This window comes from Corapipo altera, unplaced genomic scaffold (genome assembly GCF_003945725.1).
Source record: "Corapipo altera isolate COAL_440 unplaced genomic scaffold, ASM394572v1 308, whole genome shotgun sequence".
Classification (NCBI taxonomy): domain Eukaryota; kingdom Metazoa; phylum Chordata; class Aves; order Passeriformes; family Pipridae; genus Corapipo; species Corapipo altera.
In genome coordinates, this window is record NW_020884925.1 from 2228352 (window position 1) to 2248165 (window position 19814).

Below are 19814 nucleotides of genomic sequence, written 5' to 3' on the forward strand. Positions count from 1 at the left end.
GTGTCAGTTCGAGATAGATCTGCTGGGACACAGCTCTTGGCAGGTGCGAAATAACAGGACGTTTTCATGCATGGGAGGCTGAGCTGGGAACAGTTCAGCGGTTTAATTGGAAGGGTTCATATCAGGGTACAGAAAATGGGATGGTGCAGGCTCCAGCAGTGATGCTGGTGCTGCAGCTGTGGGAAGGGAAGATGGATGTCGAAGGCTAAGAACTTTCTCTGGTGCACTGTTTCGGGGGCTCAGAGCAGTGTAGGTGGTCTGGGCTGAGAGCACAATCTCAAGTCGGTGCCATCCTCCGAGGGGCTGATGAGTTTGCAGCCTCGCTTTGTTTCTGTTCAGCTTTTCAGTCAATTCCCAAGAGAGTCCTTGTGGGGCCATTAGGAGACATGCCCCTGCTTCATGGGGCATCCAGGAGCAAAAAATGAGGGAATTACTCCAGAACCAGGGCACTCTGGAGCTGTTTTTTAGGCACGTACAGTGGGATGGCCTCAGGGATTATCAGACAGCTTCTCCTCTCTCCTCCTGCCAAAATCCCTGAAATGGTTTACAGGAACTCTCAAGATAATCAATTGAAGAGTTTCAGTTCTTTGACTCCACGGGGAAAAGCCTCTTCCCTCTCTAAATGGCTGGGAGTTTGGCTTCCATGGAGAATGTCCCCAGTCCTGCCTGGTCTGCAGTACTGGGATGCATGGACCATCTGTCTCCTCATCTCCTGTCCTGTCTGCACCATGGTTGTTGGCCCCTGGAGCCAGCTTTGGATCAGAGAGCAGAATCTCCTCCAGCTGTGGCACTGCACCATGGCCATATTGCTACCACAAAATGAGGCCTCTCTCTGTCCAGACCCTGTACCATCCTGGTCTGGGACCCTCCAGTGGGATGAAAAAGGACATAATATTTCATTGTTCATCCAGATATGCTGAGCTCTTCTTTGTCCTCATTCCCAGGGGACCATGGGACATAGGTTGTAAAGAAATACTGCCCCCATCCCTGCTGGCTTGTTGGAGGGGATGTGGTATGAGGACCTAGTGCTGCTGCTTTTCTGGGTGAAGTCATGGTGTTGTGTTATTGTAGTTATGTTCATTGTTTTAGGGTCCAAGATAATGACTTAGCTGTACTTCATTTCAGTGCTGGGTGTAACAAGCCAGCCCTTGTGCAGTTCCTGTCAGCATTAAAACAGCAGTTGGTGTTAGAGGTCTGGGGTCAGTCCTGTCTCATCTATGCTAATCTCTGGCATCTTTCTCTAGCGCTGTAAGAGGACATTCAGTAAACATCTTTGTAAGATAGTGAGTTTTGTAGACGCGCAGAGATGGTGTTTTCAGGAAGACCCAGTTATTAAACATCATTTTGTCACTGTCTCCTTCCCACTTGTGCTTGGTGAACGCTGCCATTTGCTTGTAACTGTGCTCTGGTCCTGCCAAAGTCACATCCCTCCTTTGCAAATCTGCATTAGTGAAACTCGTAGGCTGTTGTCTGGGTGCAAACCTTGTGGATGCTCCTGGTGCTCACTGCTGTGGCCTGCTTGGATGCTCCTGATGCAGGAGAGCTGGGTATCTGGGCAGGGGTGACTTGAGGGAGGACATCTCTGAGAGGAGGCTTTCTGTCTCTCGTTGTGGTTAGCTGTGCCTGAGTGTCTGACAAAGGCATTTTGGAGATATGATTGAGGAGCAGAGTCTCCTCCTCACTTTTCCTTGGAGGTTAAACATCCAGGAAATGGGCTGGACCAAGTGAGAGCAGAACCCTCACTCACAACAGTCTTTTGGTGCCACCTGTGACAGGAGCATATTTAGGCTTGATGTATATCCCCCACCTTGACTTTGGGCTTTGGATCAAGGTGTAAGAGCTTTTGACATGCACACAATAAGAAGGGGAAAAAAAATTAAGCCCACAATCCTCAAAATGTTTGCAAATCCAAGAGCTTATTCTCACTCTGGGCAGGAAAACCAACCAAGGGCAGGATCAGTAAATGACAGAATCATCCACTTTCATCATCAAACATGAGGCAGCTGGAAGTGCAGCTGGCACGGAGCATCATACTCACACTGAGTCCTTGTGGAGATGCTCGGGATCTGGCACTGTGGGTTTTTCCTTTAATACCACTGCAGCAAGTGGCTTGGGAATCAGCAGGGATCCCAGCCATACCTGGATGGGGTTGGGCTTCAGATGGGTGTGATTAAGGAAAAAAGGCTGCTTGTGGTACCAAAGGCACCCACTGAATGAACCCCTTGCTGGGGTTGTGCAAGGGACAGTGGCTGATTCAGGACCAAATGGTTAATGCAACCCCACACCTTTGTTAAAGGGATCTGATAACTTCAACCAATAACTGAAGCGCTAAGGAGGGAGAACTCCCACACTTTCAGCACAGGGAGGAGATTTAAGCCATCCCTGCAAAGCTAAGAACATCCCATATGGAGATCAGCACATCACTGCCTACAGTAATAACCATAAAGAGGCTGGTTGTACAGCATCCCATTGCTTTAGCCACTCTCCTACATCCACTTGCCACCAAAGCCCATCTCCAGTGAGGCCAGTCCATGCTGCTGGTGAGCAGAGGCCATCCTCTCTTCATACCTGGGAGAGCAGTGGAGAGGTGGAGTTGTATGGTGAGATGTGAAGGGATCAGGCTGCCCTGGCACATCAACATCAGTGGTGCAGGACACCTCGAGGCAACCACTGCTGAAGCTCATTGTGTGTGGGTCATGTGTTGGCAGCAGTGGGGAGAAGATGGGCTGGCATCTGGCCTTCAGATCTGTCCTTCTGCCATCCCAAGAGCAAACTTGGAGCCGGCAGAAGTAGGCAGGTGGCGTCTGCCTCGCCTGCACTTGTGTTGAGCCAAGCTGGTGTGTACTCTGTGGGCAGCAGTCAGTGAGCCAGGACAGCATATCTCTTGGTAAAGTCAGCAGGGACTCAGAAACCCAACCCACAGGGAGTCTGAAGGCTTTTTCCAGAGTGTTTGGATCAGGGATGTCAGCTGGAGTGGCAGCATCTCCTGAGCACCTCAGTGGTGTTGGAGTCTGGGGTCAGGCCAGTCCATCTGGAGTTTCATGGCATTATCTCTTAAATGCCTTTAACTGCAATAGGATGGCCTGACTGATTGGATTGTGCTCTGTAATTAATTAGCTGGGTGCACTGTATGAGAAACAACATCAGTGGGAAGAGGGGGGAATCTGCCAGCAAGAGCTGTTAAGCCTCAAATGTCCATTTCTCATTAAACCAGCCTTGTGTAGTGTTAGTCCCTGGGTGCAGGGGTTTAGTTTCGGTGTCCTGGCCCTTTTCCATGTGAGGAATTGTGGTTTTGCTGCTTGACCATTCCCCCAGAGCCCGTGTCCTGCATTCCAACCAACCCACCTGGCCTCAGAGTCCTCTAGAAGGGAAGAGCTTGCTCGGGCTGAGGTGTATCAGGGGTGGTGAGGGGGCACCCCCTCCTGCCAGGGTGACAGACCTTGCAAAGCATGCAGGAAGGCTCCAGTGGGTTAAGGGCTGCTGGGCATGGCTGGCACAAATCCTGCTGTTCTTCCCTCCCTCACTAGAGCCCATGGCCTTCTCCACACTCCCCTCCTGCTCCCAAACCTGCCGTGCCTCTGCTTGGGCTCCTTTAACTACTTTTAGCATCCATTTGTGCCTTTAAACAGATAGCATCCAGCTATCTGTGGGTTTTTTCTTTTGTGTTTACTGTGGGGATTAATCAGGAGCTGCAGTGTAAGGGAAACCTCCAATGGCCCCTTGTTTATTGTTTGATTTGGGAAATGTTTCTGGGCTGGGCTCCCGTTTCAGGTCCGTGCTGTTTTTTAAGGAGTCCATTTTGGGAGTGTTTTGGGAGAAAGGCTGTCCCTGTGTGCCCTGGGCAGGGATATCTCCCTTTGGGTTGTTCCCTCTCTCACTGAATGCTCTATGGATGGAGGAGAGAGGGCTCTTCTTGGGGTGCCTCCTCTGTGAAGTGAGACCTGTTTTCTCCTCAGATGCCCTGACCGATCCATCCAACACCCACTACTCCACCAGCAGCTCCCAGCTTCCTCTGGTGCCTGTTTGTGGTGAGCTGGGATGTTTGTTGCTAACAGGCATCTCTGTGCTCTTGTAAAATTTCAAGCTGGCTGGTAGTGGGGAAACTGAGCTTTGCCCACAGGTGCCTGCTCAAAATGGTCCCTTCACCTGTGTTTGGTGGGGTCTGGGATGGTCTTTCCCCCTCATTGATGCTGCAAGGAGGTTGGGGTGGAAGGCAGTGTAAAACTTTGGAGGTTAGGCATTGCTGCCAGGCTGAAGAAGAGTTGTAATGCCCTCTGCACCGATGGCTGATAAATCTTGGAGAAAAAAAAAAAAAGACAAAAAAGTCATGTGCCAGCTCAGCTTAACCCACAAAGGAAACCCACGTCATTTTAAAAAGAAAAGCTGTTAAAAATAGATTTTTTTTTAGCTGAGAGTGCCATTCAGGAGAGTCAATGAGCTCTGTTTCAAGAGCTGGGAAACAAAACGCTCCAGGGGCTGTGAAGGGAAATCTTTCCTTTTCCAACTCCCCTAATGTCAGGTGTGGCTCCTCAAGCTTGTTGTTTTTCCATCTGTGTGTGTGGTGGTCGCTGGCTGCTCCCGGCTGTTCCGCTCGCTGGAAGTGCGGGATTCACCATCTTGGGAAGGGGGGAAGCTGTGACTCAGATCTGTGTTACATCTTGCCTTGGTTTCCCACTCCCGGAGGGGCCGAAGGGGAGGCAGTGAGCACCACGTAGCATCCTTGGTTTATTTATTTAATTTTTAATTGGCTAAGGAGCCCTCTCATTTGCTTCGGTTCTGACTAATGAGACGCGCCTCACTTTGACAGCGTGTCACAAGCAATAAATTTCTCGGGAGCTTCTGGGCTGCATGGATGCCCTCATGCTCCTGCCTGGCTCACCCTCCTCCACGTCACCCTCTGCTGCTGGCTCTTGCCCCAGTCTGGCCCTTGAGCACCCTTCCAGCAATGGAGAGGAAGAAGAGGTCTGGGTGTGAAATCAACTGCCCCTTTGGGCTGGTCTCAAGGCTGGGGATTTGGGGGCTTCCTATATTGTTTGTCTGGGCTGGAAATTGGAAAAAAGAAATCACCAAGGACCCAGACGAGCTGCTGTTTAGCAGCTGTGATCTCTGTGGTGTTTTCCCAAAGATCTCTGCTGTGCCTCGGGGTGTGAGCTCTGTGCCAGGCTCCAGCTAATCTCACCAGGGGCTTGGGCTGGCTGGCAGTGAACCAGCATGCAAGTGAAGATCCCATGGAAGACTCTTATTCCCATAAAAAATGCATTTTTTTACTGGAAGATTTTGCAGGAGCATGTCTCCTTTGGTGAGGAGGGAAGGAGGTGGTCTCCAATAGGAAAATCTAGATGAATCCATGATTTTCAAGGCATTCCCCATGGAGCTTTATCAAAAGGGCCCTGGTTGCTCCAGGAGGGTGCAGAGATGAAACTCTCCTTCTTCCCTGTCCTGCTGTGGTCCGGATGTGGGGTGCAGTGACTGGGGTCAGAGCAGTCCTCCTGAGCATCCGTGTGTATGTATAGTATAGGTATTGTGTTGTGTGGATATTATGTGATGTTGATAAAGGTGAGGAGAAGGGTCGTGGGTGAGCTGGGGGCTGCCACTGTGGGACAGGGGTGCTCAACCATGTTTGACCATAGTAGAAGGGGTTGAATGCTGCTTTATTTGGACACCTTGGTGCTGTTTGTCACTTCTTACTGGGCGACACTAACCTTCACTCTCCCGGAGTCCTTAAGGGACCGCTTGAGATTTCAAATCATTGATGGGAAGCACCAACTATTAACACTGCTTCTCTTTGTATTCATGATGGATTCTCTTTAGGCATTGCTCTTAGTGGCTCTCCACTGTTAGCTTTTGTTTTCTCCTCAATAGCTTGTCTAATAAACGCCATTATCTTGGGCACAAATCTACTTCATGTCTCAATTCCACTTGGTGAGAGTTGGTAATAACAGCGAAACAGCATCCTTTGAAAAGAGACTCTGTCACCAGCAGCCCTGGATGCCACTTCTCCACTTCCCACACTTGTCCCCAGAGCAGATAAAGACAAGGGGAAGATGCGTGGCCAGAAAGCAAAAGGGGGATCTGCCTGATAAATTGGATGTCTGAGCAGTGCCGGCAGCAGTCAGTGCAGCAGCTCTGGGGATCAGTGCAGCTCGGCCTCTGCCACCTTGGTCATTAGAGAAGATGTGCTTATGGCCTGGGATCCTTACTAATTCCAGCAGATTAGAGGGGAAGGATGGTGGTGAAGAGTGACGGCTTGCCAGGAAGGAGATCAGGAGTATTTCTTTCAGCTTGAAGGAGCTTCTGGAAAGGCTTTAACTGGTAGATGCTGGGGTGCTTACTGGGTTTTGGGTCAGTCTGCAGCTCTGTAAGTGGAAATATTAGGGCAGGTCTGTATTTTGGCTGAGGGCAGGCAGCGTGTTCCCAAGGGTGTTTAAGCCCATGTAGATCTGAGCCCATGGGGGTCCCATGCTCAGAGGGAAGGGGACCATCGGTGGGAGCACGCTGTCCCAACTCCTCTCAGTTGTCCCCTTGCTGGGATCACAGGATCACAGAATATTCTGAGTTGGAAGGGACCCACAAAGATCACTGAGTCCAACTCCTGGCCCCGCAGAGGACCATCCTCAAATGTCACACCATGTGCCTGAAAGTATCATCCAAACGCTTCTTGAACTCTGTCAGGCTTGGTGCTGTGACCACTTCCCTGGGGAGCCTGTTCCAGCACCCAGTCACCCTCTGGGTGAAGAACCTTTTTCTAATATCCAACCTAAACCTCCCCTGCCACAACTTCAGGACATTCTGTCACTGGTCACCACAGAGGAGAGAACATGTTTGCCTGCCTCCCATAATCATCCCATCCCTGAGTTATAAATATTTTATCCTCTCAGTACCTACTGCATCAAATATTATTTTTTTAGAGGCATTTTCTTTTTCTATTTTTTCCTCACTCGGTTCTTGCATTTCAAAATGCGCCCGCCGCATGTACAGTGCTCAGACATGCTCTCGGCTTCCCCCCAAATGTAATTGCTTTAAAACTGCAGATAGTTGGTGAAAGCAATTTTCTCTCCATTACAGAAGACTCCAGCTCCTCTCATCCTTCATGCAAGTCACTCTCCCCCAGCCCTGCTTTCTCTCTGCCACTGTGCAATGCTCTGCACCAGGGCTGTGGTACCTCTGCTTTCTGGAATGATGCTCCTGTTTTTCCAGGGCTCAAGTGGCTCGTGGTGGGGACCTCTGTGTGGGGGATAACAGGCTTCAGCCACAGCTTCTGCTGAGCAAGGGTGATGCTCACTGTAACCGTGGCTGTTCTGGTGCTGTGTCTCCCTGGCAGGATGGGTACCTGTGTCAGGCATGTGCTCACCGTGGTTTTGCAGCTCTACCACCCGCATGTTTAACATGCTCTTTCTGTTTGCAGGATGTGCTGGGCTTTCAAAAGCACTAATGATGGAAAATAAATTGGAATCTGAGAGAAATAACCTTTTCTCTGTAGGCCTTGTCTTGCCTTGCCTTCCTCGGCCATGTTGAAGGCTGTGGCTGGAGGGGACTGTAAATGAGGAGGAGTCCCAGGTCTCTCTGGTCTGTTGTGATGTGCTGTGCCCAGTGGATCTCGCTCCAGGGAACCTGTCTGCACACTGGTGCACTGGTGCTGATAAACCCAAGGGGGTCTGGAGAGCGTGCAAGTGAGGTGTTGCTGGACCTTCTTGCAGGGCTTGGGGTCCTGATTTGAAGGCTGAGGCACACCAGGTCTTCTGAAGGTCTGTGTCCTGCATGAGGGGGTTTTAGTTGCATTCTGGCGTGGGGCAGCAGTTGTCTTTGGTTCTGCACCAACCTATCCTGGGGAACAAGGCTCTTGTACCCACTACCCGCCCTGCAGATGGAATTAGGTCACAAGTAAATCATAAAATCATAGAATGCACCTGAATGTGCTTTGTGCCCAGCTATAGCTGCAGCATTCCTTGGCCTGTGCTGGGACCCCATAAGGTGTTGGCCTTCTGCTTGGAGGGGAACATCTGATCCCACCCCTGCCAAGGACCACCACTCTCACAAGAATCAGGGAGGGAGAATGCTGGTCATCACCCTTGGGACATCCCTACTGAGACCAGCAACATCTCCAGAAGCACCCAAAAATGTCTTGTCTGGGCACAGCAGGAGAGGCTGCAGCAGCTTTGTCAGCATCAAAGCTTTTGGTCTCTGGAGTAGAGCCAATGTGCCATAAAACCTGCTCATTCCTCCTGCCCCTGCTCCTGCAAAGCGAATGTGGAACTGGCATGGACCACGAGTCCACAGAGAGCCATACCTCACACTGGGCCTCTGGTGAGAGGCTGTTGCCTATCTTAGCACACCCCTGGGCTGCTCTTGGACACAAACCAGCCTTGTAATGAAAGCTTTTTCTATATCTGTTTGTTTTCTGAGCATCAGTTTAATGTCTGGAAAATCCTCTTGCAGCAGAGCCCAGAGCACTTCAAAGACACTGCAGGAGAGGACGGATGCTCTGTAGGGACCTCGCCCATGTCAGGTGGGGAGAGAAACCTGGCTGACCACCACAGCCAGCTTCCCATTTCCAAGGGATTTGGCTTGGTATGTTGAGGGAGATGATGAGCTTTGCTCCCACGGCATGGATACACATCACTGTGAGAGCCTACCATGGTATGTACCATGTCCTCCCAGTCTTGGATCTTTGGAGATGTCTAGATGAGGAGCTGAGGGTTTGGGCAGGGAGGATTCATGCATCTGAAACCTGCTGTAGTTTTCTCATTAGCATGTTGAGTGCTTGTGCACCCCTCTTTGGAGGTGATGCAGGTGGCTTCCAGTTCCCATTAAGATGGAGTCAAGGCTGTCTGGCTGCTCTGAGGTGCTCCATACTTCCCCAAAGTGGGACTTCTTGCAGCAGTATCCTCCCAGTCACGTAATTCTGTGCTGTCTTAATGGTGTCAAGCTCTGAATGAGCTCGGGCAATTTCCTTTATAAAGCAACGCACTAAATATGTCAACACTCAGTGCATGTTTTTAATATAATATTTCAGATTGTTTTGAAAGAAGCCAAGATCCTGCTTTCCCTCTTCATTAGGAACGTTTTATGTGAAAGAGATGAACAATAGAGAGAGTTTGCCAGAGAGAAAGCTTTCCCAAGTATTATTTCTGCTGAGAAATCATCTGCTTTTTACAAAAAAAAACCTCAATGCATAACTATCAGGGCAATTAAACAGCGCATCAGCTGCCAAGTAAGGTTGTAGAATTGGCTTCACTGGAGATATTGGAGGCCAGGCCTGACTGTAGCCATTGGGCCTGCTTTAGGCACAGTAAATCCCAGTTCCCAAAGAGGGAATGGACTAAATGACCCACCAGCAGTTCCTGACCACCTGGGAGTTTCAGAAATAATCTGAGCTGCTCTGGCATAAGCAATTCTAGGCTGCAGCATTGAGTGGGTTTGTGAATCTTGCACTGTTTCAGCCCAGAATTGATGACTTTGGCTTTTAACTCACTTCCTGGCAGGACCAGGAGTGAGTTTTGTCCTGGTTTCCAGCTGGGAGACTTGGTCTCCTGCCATGGAAAGGGTAAGACCTTCTGCCTGCCTGGTTGCAAAGCTCTGTTCCGGCTGGCGCTTCTCAAAAGAAAATAAACCCAAAAAATCCCACTGCAGTACTTTCATCAGGGAAGCTGGGTTCCTGTCTGTTCTCCAAAGAGTTTCTCTTTCATCACAAGTTGGAAGAAACTTACAGGGAACTGCAAACTTCCCTCTTCGATGAGGACAAACCTGGAGGGATGGTGGGAGGGAGCTTTTTCCCAAGCCCCTGCCAGCCCTAACTCTCCTTCCATCAGGCCTCCCCAGCTGAGGTCCCAAGAGGTGCTCTGTGATGGCTTCCTCATGAAAGAGATGGCAGCCAAGAGCCTTGAATCATGGAAAAGCGTGTCTGAAAGGCAGGGAGCCTCAGCCTCATTAGCTGGGGTGGTTGGAATTGGGGTGGTGGACCCTGAAGAGGGATTTGAGCGAAGAGGGTGATCCCTCTGGAGCATTTCTCCTGGGCTGATTCTGCCAGTGGGGAGAGAGTGCAGATGTTGGCATGGCAGCTGGCTGTGCCAGGATTTGGGCTGTGATGGGATGCTCTGACCTAGGGCAGGGCAGGAGGGGACTAACTGGGTGGCTCTGAGGTGGGACCTGGCATGTTGTGTGTGTGCTTACTGCAAGATGCTGCTGGGTTAGGGAGAGGCTCCCTTGGGATGCTGCTGGCCTGCTGCACCCAGGACAGGCAGGATCTGGTTTTATTTCACCTCCTGGTAATCCTGTACTCAAATATTCTTCCTGCAGATCTGGTTTTTATCTTTTTTTTTTTTTTTTTTTTACCACTCCTAAGTGGAGTGCTTAAGCCTATTCTTTTGTTTTCTGTGAAAGGAGCAGTAAATCCTTTATCCTGCCTGGCTATTTCTGTGTGCGTATTTTCTCATTGTGCTCCAGCTTGTCAGCTGTGTCAAAGCCCGGAAACCTTGGCCTCTGTCGGACTCCAGACTTGGATTTCTCTGTATTTAACAACACTGGATCCCTTGGACTAAACGTTCTTTTCTCTCCCCTTGGTGTCTTTTTTCTTTTTCTTTTTTTTCTTTCCAAAAAATACCTGGTTAAAAAAATCCCTAACAAGAGAGAGCAAGCGGAACAGTCTGTTGGGTTCATCCCTGGGCACAGCCTGCCAGTGCTGGCAAGGAGCCACAGCCGGGGTGTCCTCCTGTCCCCCCATGCCTCTGGGGCACCAGGGCTGCCCCAGGGAATGGGAAGCCCCCTGGGTGAGGGAGCTTTCCGGAGATTAGCTTGGGATCGGCGGGTGCCTAATGCTCAGGCAGTGTATCTGCTGAGCACAAAGGCAGGATTTCGGTGCGCGGCAGGATTAGCCGGGAGCGGGGATGGGGGGGGTGGAGGGAGAGGGGGATGGCTGTCTCTGTGCCGGGGCCGTGTGCCAACTCCGACTGCTGTGCCCGCTCCCGGGAGCAAGCATGGGGTGTCTCCCTGGGGGGGGGATCTGGGAGACTGACCATCCCCGTGGCTGGAGAGAGGAAGACTGGGCTGTGGCACTGGCGGCTGCAGGAGGGACTGAGGATGGTGGCAGGGGTGCTGCAGCCCCCTCCACACCCCCGACAGTGGTGGCAGCAGCCTCGGTAAGCTGCCAAGGAAGGCTTTGCTGGAGATGTCAGAGGCCAGGCTTGACCACTGGGCACGTTTTAGGCACAGTAAATCCCAGTTCCCAAAGAGGGAATGGACTAAATGACCCACCAGCAGCTCCTGGCCACCTGGGAGTTCCAAAAGTATGGTCTGAGCCGTACTGGCATGAGCAATTCCAGGCTGGAAGAGCGAGTGGCTTTGTGAATCTTGCACTGTTTCAGCCCAGAACTGATGGCTTTGGCTTTTAGCTTGCTTCCTGGCAGGACTAGGGCCAGGTTCTGTCTGGGCTCCATCTGGAGTGCCCCCCGTTCCCCAGGGTCAGTTCCATAAGCTGTGCTGGTGCTCCATGAACACCATGGCAGCTTCCCACACCAGGCAGCACGGCTGTTTGTGTGAGAACAAAAGAATAAACAATAAAAACTGTGATTAATTACCGCAGCTAATTAGCAGTGTGCTTGGCCTGGGCTAGAACTTGGTAAGGTGCCAAAATCAGAGGAGAAGCCATGGGAGAAACTGTGATCAGAACCTCTTTGGGGAGGGAGCAGGGAAGGGGAGAGGGTGCTTTCCCAGCACTTCTTTGCAATGTGCCACATAGAGAGCTTGGGCTGGGGACATCACTGCCTGTATACCTCGGAGGTGATGCTATTGCCATCCCCAGCATTGTCCTTCCATTCCCTGGTGCTGCCTTTGCTGAGAGATCACTTCCCTCAGCCACAATCAGCATCAGGAGCTGGGTGTTAGACCCTGCTGCACTCCATTGCTGCAGCTGTTAATTACCAAACCCTCGTTAGGGTCCGAGGAGTTGTCTTCCCTATGGAAAAGGATCATCCTTGCTCGCCTTCCCCTACACTGTACAGCAGCCTTATTCTTTGCTCTCCATTTTCAAATTAGCTCAAGGACCATGATCAGCAAACAAATTTGCAGCAAGCTCATGGTGCGCTTGGAGATTTGGAAGAATCCTTGGCAAATATTTGCCAGGCTCTGCCGCAAACCCAGTGAATACTTTTCATGACTGAGAGACGCTGAGCGTTAGCTGGCAACTTTGGATAGGATGGCAGACCTCAGGTTGGGGATGGCTGCTAAAAAATACTTGAGCTAACAGATATTCTTTAACTTGCTTCCATCTGCCCTTCTCTCTGCCCTCTCGCTGTGCAGCATGGGGATAGCTGAAGATACACTTGGCTGCAGCCATAGCAGGATCACATCAGCCCCATTAAAAGGTGGCTGCGCCTAAATGCCATTTGCTCAGCGAGGTCTGAAGTGGTGCCCTTTGGAGTAATTGGGAGATATGGCCCCTTTTCCGAGGACAAGGGAGTCTATTTTTCAAGGCGCCATCACTTTATTATTAATTTGTTAAACACTGCTCAAAACTGTTTGAGAAGCAAAAAAAGGATGTGAGCTCTGCCTTGGGGACCTCACTGATAAATAAATGTATTAAGTCAAACCCGTGCTGCAGAGGAGAGTGCTGCACTCGAAGGTGAAGGTGGCACCTTCTCCATCAGGACAGGGCCTCGCTTCTCCATCAGTGTTGAAGTCAGGAGGAGTGATTGCAGATCAGCAGGTCAAGGACCTGCTTTCCCTTAGCATTTCCGAGGTGCCAGTGGAACCCCTTGACTTGCAAGCAGTGGAGAGAGCTCCCCTGGCCTTGTGAGACCCCTGGCTGGGCTCATGCAGGTGGGGGGTCCTTCCCTTGTGCATCCATGGCTGTGTGCTTCAGTGTGGGCAGGAGGCTGCTTGCACAGGCAACCTTGTGCCTTCTCCCCCTCCCCACCAGTGCTGCTGGAAGCACAGTAACACCCCCTGGGAACTGCTCCCAAAAATCACCCTGCACCTCGCAGGAGCCCCTCAGGGGGTGCTGGATCTCTTCAAGCATCTGCACCTTGTGTCCAGATCTAAGCAGATCCCGCTGGACTCTTCTTCTTTCCTTGATGACGGGGAGGAGGGGAAATAAGAGCAAGATAGAAAAATATCAGTATATAAAGTTCTGCGCTTTCTTAGCTTTCAAGTCAAACTTGCCGTGGGGTTGGGTTTGCTTGGTGTGTGCTCAAAGCCATGAGTTCCAAGCTTGACATCTTCTGTGCCTTCTCATCCACAGCCCCCTGTGCCCGGGAGCCATGAGCTGCCCTCAGCACCCGCAGACCCGCCGGAGCAGCCTCCCGGCCGCAGCCCCCTGGCACTGTTAGGCTTCCCTGCTCCCCTGAAAGGTGCTTGTTGCTGACGAGGAGAACCGGCTGCGCCCACACCCAGCCTCCAGCATCCCTCCCAAGGTAAGGATGTCTGCGAAAAGCAAGGGGTTGGCAAATGCAAGCGAAATCAGGTTGTTTCTTGTGTCTGTCGCGCCTCCTACCTGCTCCTCTTCCCCTCATCTGCCCTTCTCTTGCAATTAAAAGGTGATTTTGAAGGTGAGGTAGCTCCTGGTGAAACCTGTTGCTTGCAGATTGTGTCCTGTCTGAATTTGCTCGTAGTTTTAGAAACTCCTGTGCTGCTGCAAGGAGCTGGGCTTGGGTGGGACTGGTGCCTTGTGACTGCCTCTGCTTCCCTGATGTACTTCTGAGGATAATTGTCTATAATTTGCCTCTTAACAATGCTCTGGAGGCTTCCCAAGCACACACTGCCTTTCCTCCCACTGTAAAAGGCCTTTGGGGTATTTTGGAGGCTTCCTGTGGCAGGGAAGCAAGGGGAGGCTGGAGAACAGTGTTTGGGAGGGGGCTGAGTCCCTGTCCCAGTGAAACACCCTCATCTGCTCCTTGCACTTGGCAATAGGAATTTTTTAAGGTTAAAGAAGCAAAGCTCAGCTTGTGGGGAGTGAGCAGGGGCTGAGGCTGATGCCAGGGCCAACTGCCATCCTCATGCATGCAAAATCAGTATTCATGGCTGAAGAGTGGAAATCGGGTTTAGAAACCAAGAACCTGATTTCTGGGATGACTTTGGGTTTTGAGATTTGAGGGGCCCCTTGCTTCTCGGTGCAAACAGAGGTGTCAGCTGTGTGCAGTAGCATATGAGCATCTCAGCTTCTCTGTGTGTGATCCGTGGTGCAGGGGAGCTGGGGCCTGGAGGGAGGTGAGGGTGTCACCAGCCTATTGCACGGTGGGCATGGGCATGAGACTCCTGTCTTGAGAGGTCTATGAGAAGGTCACAATGGACCCAGCAAGTTAAAAATGTAAGTCAGAGCTGTGATCTGGCTTGTCCTAATTTCCTTTGGGAGCTCCTTACCTGCAGGTCTGGAGCTGGGATCAGCTGGGATGCTCCAGCTGGGAAGCTGAGGCCAGTTCAGACTGGGAAGGCTGACATCCTTGCTGTAAATATCCAGCCAGCTCTAATCCTCCCGGTAGCTCCATCATTACTGTTTTCCTAAGAGTTATTTGACTCTTTGTGTTGCACTTCTCAGACAAATGGCTTTTAAATAAAACCTCTGCTAACTCGTTAGGCTTCCTGTCCAGGTCACTTCCTGCATGAGTGATTTATAGGGCTGCTTTTAACATTTTATTAACTTTAAATCGCCAGGGCCAGTCAATTGGAGTCTATCCCATTAGTTGTGGTGAGTGGCTGCCCAGGGCATCAGGCTCTCCTGCTGCCTCCCTTGCTTCTGGAGGGGCCTTGATGCTGTGAGACCAACCATGGTGAGAGACAGGAAAGAACAGAAGGAGAATTTAGATAAGGAGGAATAGATCTGGGATGGATAAGTGAATGCATAAGGGTTAAGGAGATAATGGGGCTTGTGATCCTATCTGGGAAGGTGGCTTATCTCCTGCTGTTGGTACTGATTACTTGGCTGCATCTTCTGCAGCACCTGAGGCAATGGGAGAGGAGCATCAGGGCTTGGTAAGGAGGTGGCTGCTCCAGACCGATCCCAGCAAGGCATCACTGCTGGAGCATCCCTGAGTGCCCACCTGGGTGGGATGTGCCTGTATTAAATAAACCCTGTCTGTGGCTGTGCCAGAGACAGTCTTCCTCCTTGCCTAGTGCATGTGCAATTCCCTTTAGCTCCTGGCATCCCATCTGATCCAGCAGGCTGCCTTGTGTCCAGTTCCCTGCCATCTCAAACTCTCCCCTGCAGCTCCTTCCTCCTTGGAGCAGAGTAGAGCCAAGTCCTGGCAGCCCTGGCACTATGGTGAGTGGGGCTGAGTGAGCAGAAACCACTCTGGCTGGGAAATCCAAATGAAATGGAGATCATAAGTGATGTGAGGCTGCAGCAGCAGCTTTGATTATCTCTGGTTTAGTTGCTGCTCTCCCCACTGTGCCCTGTCTTCTTTTCCACCCATGCTCAGAGATGTTATTCAGTGGAGTTTTCCAGCTGTTGGTAACAGGAGAAAAAACCCCCTGAACTCTTGCACAGCCAGAGCTAATGAGCTATCTCTGGAAATAAAAGCATCCTAAGGACAGCCTTGTGATACAGAACATCTTGTTCTCTGTGGCTGCTCCAGCCACCACCTCTGAGCGATGGCCCAGCACAGGGCTGGTTGGGAGCTGAATGAAGCTGTCACCACCCGTCCTTCCCCCCAGCCATCACTCATGTGAGGCATGGATAAAACTTGAGCCATGGTTTGCTCCTCTGGCAGAGCCCTACTGTGAGGACAGGGATTTGTGAACATTTGTCCAACACCCTGATGCAGAGCCTACCTCCTTGTACATGCTTGCAGGACAGTGCAAGGAGGGGTCACATGTCCCCATGGGGCAGGACCACCTTTAAGTGGCTTAGAAAGGGATTTGGATAATGCCTTGGCTCCAGTTACTGGCTGGGATGGAGGGGTGTATGGAGGTGGACTCCTGCAGCCCCATGTGTCTGCAGGGAAAGCAGACCTGCAGTCCCTGAGGGCTGTTGAGGCTGTCAGGCGTATGACCAGGAGGGAATTTGTCTTGCAGCAAAGCCAGCATCTGAAAGCCATTGCTTCTGATGCGCCCATGATTTGCTGAAACCTGTGTCTCCTTTGTCATTTTTCTGTCTGTCTCTGTCTCAAATCCCAGCGCAAAGACAGGGAACTTGCTCGCAGAGACGAGTAGGTTTTTTTTTCCCTCCACCTTTAAATATTTATTCTGAGCTCTCAAGATACACGGGCTGTGATCCTGGGAGCCTGCCTGTGTGCTGGCAGCGTCTCCTGCATGGCAGAGTGGGGCTGGCAGCCTTCCCTCTGGGGAACACAGGCAGAGGCCATTCCCGCTCCTGCTGCCCTGTGCAAGAGCTGCTGGGTCCAAGAGGAGTGACATGAGGTGTTCCCCTGTTTCCACGCATCAGCTCACATGGGAACAAAGCCCAAGACCCACTAAAATGTTGTCCAAAGAATGTGTGGGTGTTGTAAGCTGCGTTTTTGGGGCTGAGACAGAGTCAAAACCAGCCCGGTCCATCTGGTGAGCTCCATCACTGGGGTGGCACATCCCAAATGGCACTCACCCCACTGTCCCCTGCTTGACTTCCCCTGTCCCCAGCAGCATGCAGAGCTGCCACTGGAGGTTTTCCCTTTCCTCCCTGCAGCTTGTCCAGGGCTCTCAAGGTCATGCGGGTAACTGGAGCGATGCTGCCAGCCTTAGCTTTGCAGCCCGAGCTGCTGTGCTGTGCTCAGCTGTGGCTTTGGGCCTCCCTCCCTCCCTCCCTTTCTCTAGTCTTGCTCTGCTTTTCCAAGCCTTTCAGCTGCCGCCACTTGGGTGCACGGATTGCATGCAGGAAGAGGAGCCCTGTGTGCTGGGATGCATGTGCCTGGCATGGCAATGAGGAGTGAGGCTGGTGCTGGGGTGTGGTGGCTCTGCCTGGGATGTGCTGGGCACTGACAGGCTGTGCCAGAGCACGCACTGCAGGCACTGTCCCATGGGCTCCTGCAGAAGGGGAGGTGGAGTCCCATATGGCTGCAACTGCCACCTTCCAAGCATTTTCCCTGAAAGCTGGTTCTCCCGCAAAGCTGGCTCACTTCTGCCTCTGCTACGGGATAGACCAAGGAGTATGGTGGTGTTAAAGTCCAAGCAAAAAAGCCAGGAGCTCCTTTCTCAAAGCAGCTCTGCAAGGGATGGGAGGACGTCTGCCTTTCCAGGTGAGCACACTCTACCTCTGCCTCCAGCCGCCGCAGCCCGAGTGCCCTGCTCAGCAGCTGGCACTCATCAACACAGAGGCTTGTCCCCAATTGCCCCCAGCAGTGCCAGCCACGGGGTCTCCAGGAACTGTAAGGTTGTGGGCACTGATGCAGAAAATCCTTTGCAGAAGCCTAGGATTGGATGGCAGGTGTGGCTCTACGGGGAGATACTTGAAACCAGCACGTAGCCAAAGGCAAGAGGAGGCAGAGGAGACAATAGCTGATGTAGTGGGATTTTTTTTTTTTTCCTGAGGAAAAATAAATTAGAGCCAACTTACTAGTACAGTGCTAGCACTGAAAAAATGAACTCCAGTAAACTGCAAAGTGGTGAGGTTGGGACCACAGTGGTGGTCTCCTGGTCTGGTTTTCCCACACCTGCCTGACCTCTGCCTGCACCCACCACAGGCTGGCAGCAGCACCAGCCCTCTCAACTCTCACTGAATTTCTGAACGTAACAGCCTCATTAGCAGGAGAGGTTTCCCCAAGATAAGTTACTGATGCTGTTAGAAGGGCAATTATCTTTCTTTTTTGCTATCACACCTGTAGGCATTGAAGTTGTTGCTCTTACACTGTGTCATGGCTGAGCTCTTGTGCACAGGATGGTACTGCCAGGAGAAAGAAGTTAAATTATAGCAAGGATGTTTTTTGGAAAGAAAAAGAGATTTTTTTTTCATTATGGGTTTGTTCCCTCTTGGTTGTCTCACTGGGTCAGAGCAGCTGTGCCCATGCAGAATGATGCCAGACCTTGCCTCCCCTTCCTGGCACCTACCTGCACTTGGCTTGGTTGGGATGGTGGCTATGAGTGTCTTTTATGGAAGACAGAGGAGCTCTTCTATGTGTCACACTCCTACTCTGCCTGTGCCTCTGCCTCCTCCTGGTGTCACCCTTTGCCCAGGGCTTCAACACCCCAGGGCTCCCCGGAATAATCAAGTGGGATTGTTCACTGTGCAACATGTCTGCAGTAACAGACAGTGCCAGAAGTGTCTCCTAGGAGTGAAAATCTGCAGCCTGAGACTTGTAGAAAATATTTCTTCGAAATTCAAGCTTATTTGGTCATTGGTCATTTGACCTAACAAAACCCTTTGGCACTCCCTGAGGCATGGGGAAAGCTCCCAGAACACACGTGGGGGATGTGTGCAGCTGGATGTTGTAATAACTTAGTAGTGAGTGGCTGGGATAAGTCATATTTTATAAAATCAGCCAGGAAAAAAGATTGGTGATTAATTCTTTTTAATAAACAATGGTGAGCAGTGTGTCTTGGTTTGAGCCAGACTGACTTTTACAGTGATTCATGGATTTTTCCACAGGAAAAATCACCTTTATGGGGATTGCTGGTGTGCGAGGTGCCTGCTTGGCTTCATGAGTAATTCCCCCCCACTCTGAAAGCACCGGGGTGTGGAAAAACGATGAACTTCTCTGCGGGAGCTGAGAGGGAGGAAGGGTGTGCTTGGCTCTGCCGCTGCAGCCAATGACTGTGTCCTTTCGAAGAGCATCGCAGGACGTGGGAGAGTGGGAATTTCACTGCCAGAAATGCTGAAGGACGTGAATCTCAGGGAAAAAAATGTGCGGAGCTGAGATGTCTGTGCGTGCTGTACTGGGCTGCCCAAGAGAGGTCAGCTGGGACCAGCCGGTGCTCCTCTTTTGCAACGTGCTGCAGCACTCCTCCGACAAAGCAAACGCCCAAGGAGGAGCGTGTCCCAGCATCGTTCATTCCCGGTTAATTTGGTTTTCCTTTATTTCCAGCCCCTCGTGCTGGAAGCTGGCCATCCTCCGTGGTCCGTCGTGCGGCTGGCATTCACGGGTTTGGGGCGGGAGCGTGCACAGGGGGCGGCAGCGTGCGGCTGGAGGTGTAGCGAGCGTCTGCGTGATGCTGCTTTTTAAAAAAACAGCCGAGGTGGGATGGGGAAATGCCGGGCGAGGCACTAGTCATAGGTGTGAGCAGTGCCTGTGCCTGGGAGGCAGCACTGGGGGCGGCGGTGGCCCTTGCTGCGGCATTAGGGTTGTTTTTTAGTCTGGAGATGAAAGCAAGAAAAAGCTATAGTTCTGCTGAGACTAAACTTGAAACTTAATTTGGTTTCTTGATCAGGTGTTCTTGGTGAAAAATACAAGTATTTGGCCAAAACTTTGAGTTGCACAGCAAGGAAAAGGAAAGGTGGCACAATGGCGGGAGGGGTTTGTGTACAAATGTAGCTGGGAAGGAGTAAGAAATAGCCTGGAGGTTGGTCCAGCATCAGGAAGCAACAGGCAGACTGACACACCCCTTGTTGCAGTAACACCCCATGGCAGTGTGGCCCTGCCCACCAAATATCCACCCTGATCTCCTGTCCCCAGAGCATCACAGGGGCTGCATTCCCAGGCCAGCGTGCTGCTTCCCCCTCGCCCTCCCTCAGCCCTCCCTCCACCCTGGTGCCAATCCCGCATTCATTACGATGCCCATGTACTTCTCTAAGCCCAATATAACTTTGAATTACTGCTCATCTATTCCTCTTGACATCCTCATGCCCATAACTAGGAAGCCTGCATTACCCATTTGCACATCTGTCAAGCTGCGTGTTCCTCGGCCATTTCCAGAGATACATAAAATTGCCCGTGGTTATGACATTATTGACAACCTGC

The 19814-nt window shown here is 51.4% G+C and overlaps 1 protein-coding gene across 1 annotated transcript in view; it reads left to right on the plus strand.

The window, feature by feature from the left end:
* Window positions 1-19814, plus strand: part of LINGO1 (leucine rich repeat and Ig domain containing 1) — a 153352-nt gene that overhangs the window by 1019 nt on the left and 132519 nt on the right. Inside the window, exon 2 of the mRNA XM_027657737.1 lies at window positions 13235-13406. The gene's annotated coding sequence lies outside the window, so the exon portion shown is untranslated. The remainder of the gene's footprint in view (window positions 1-13234; window positions 13407-19814) is intronic.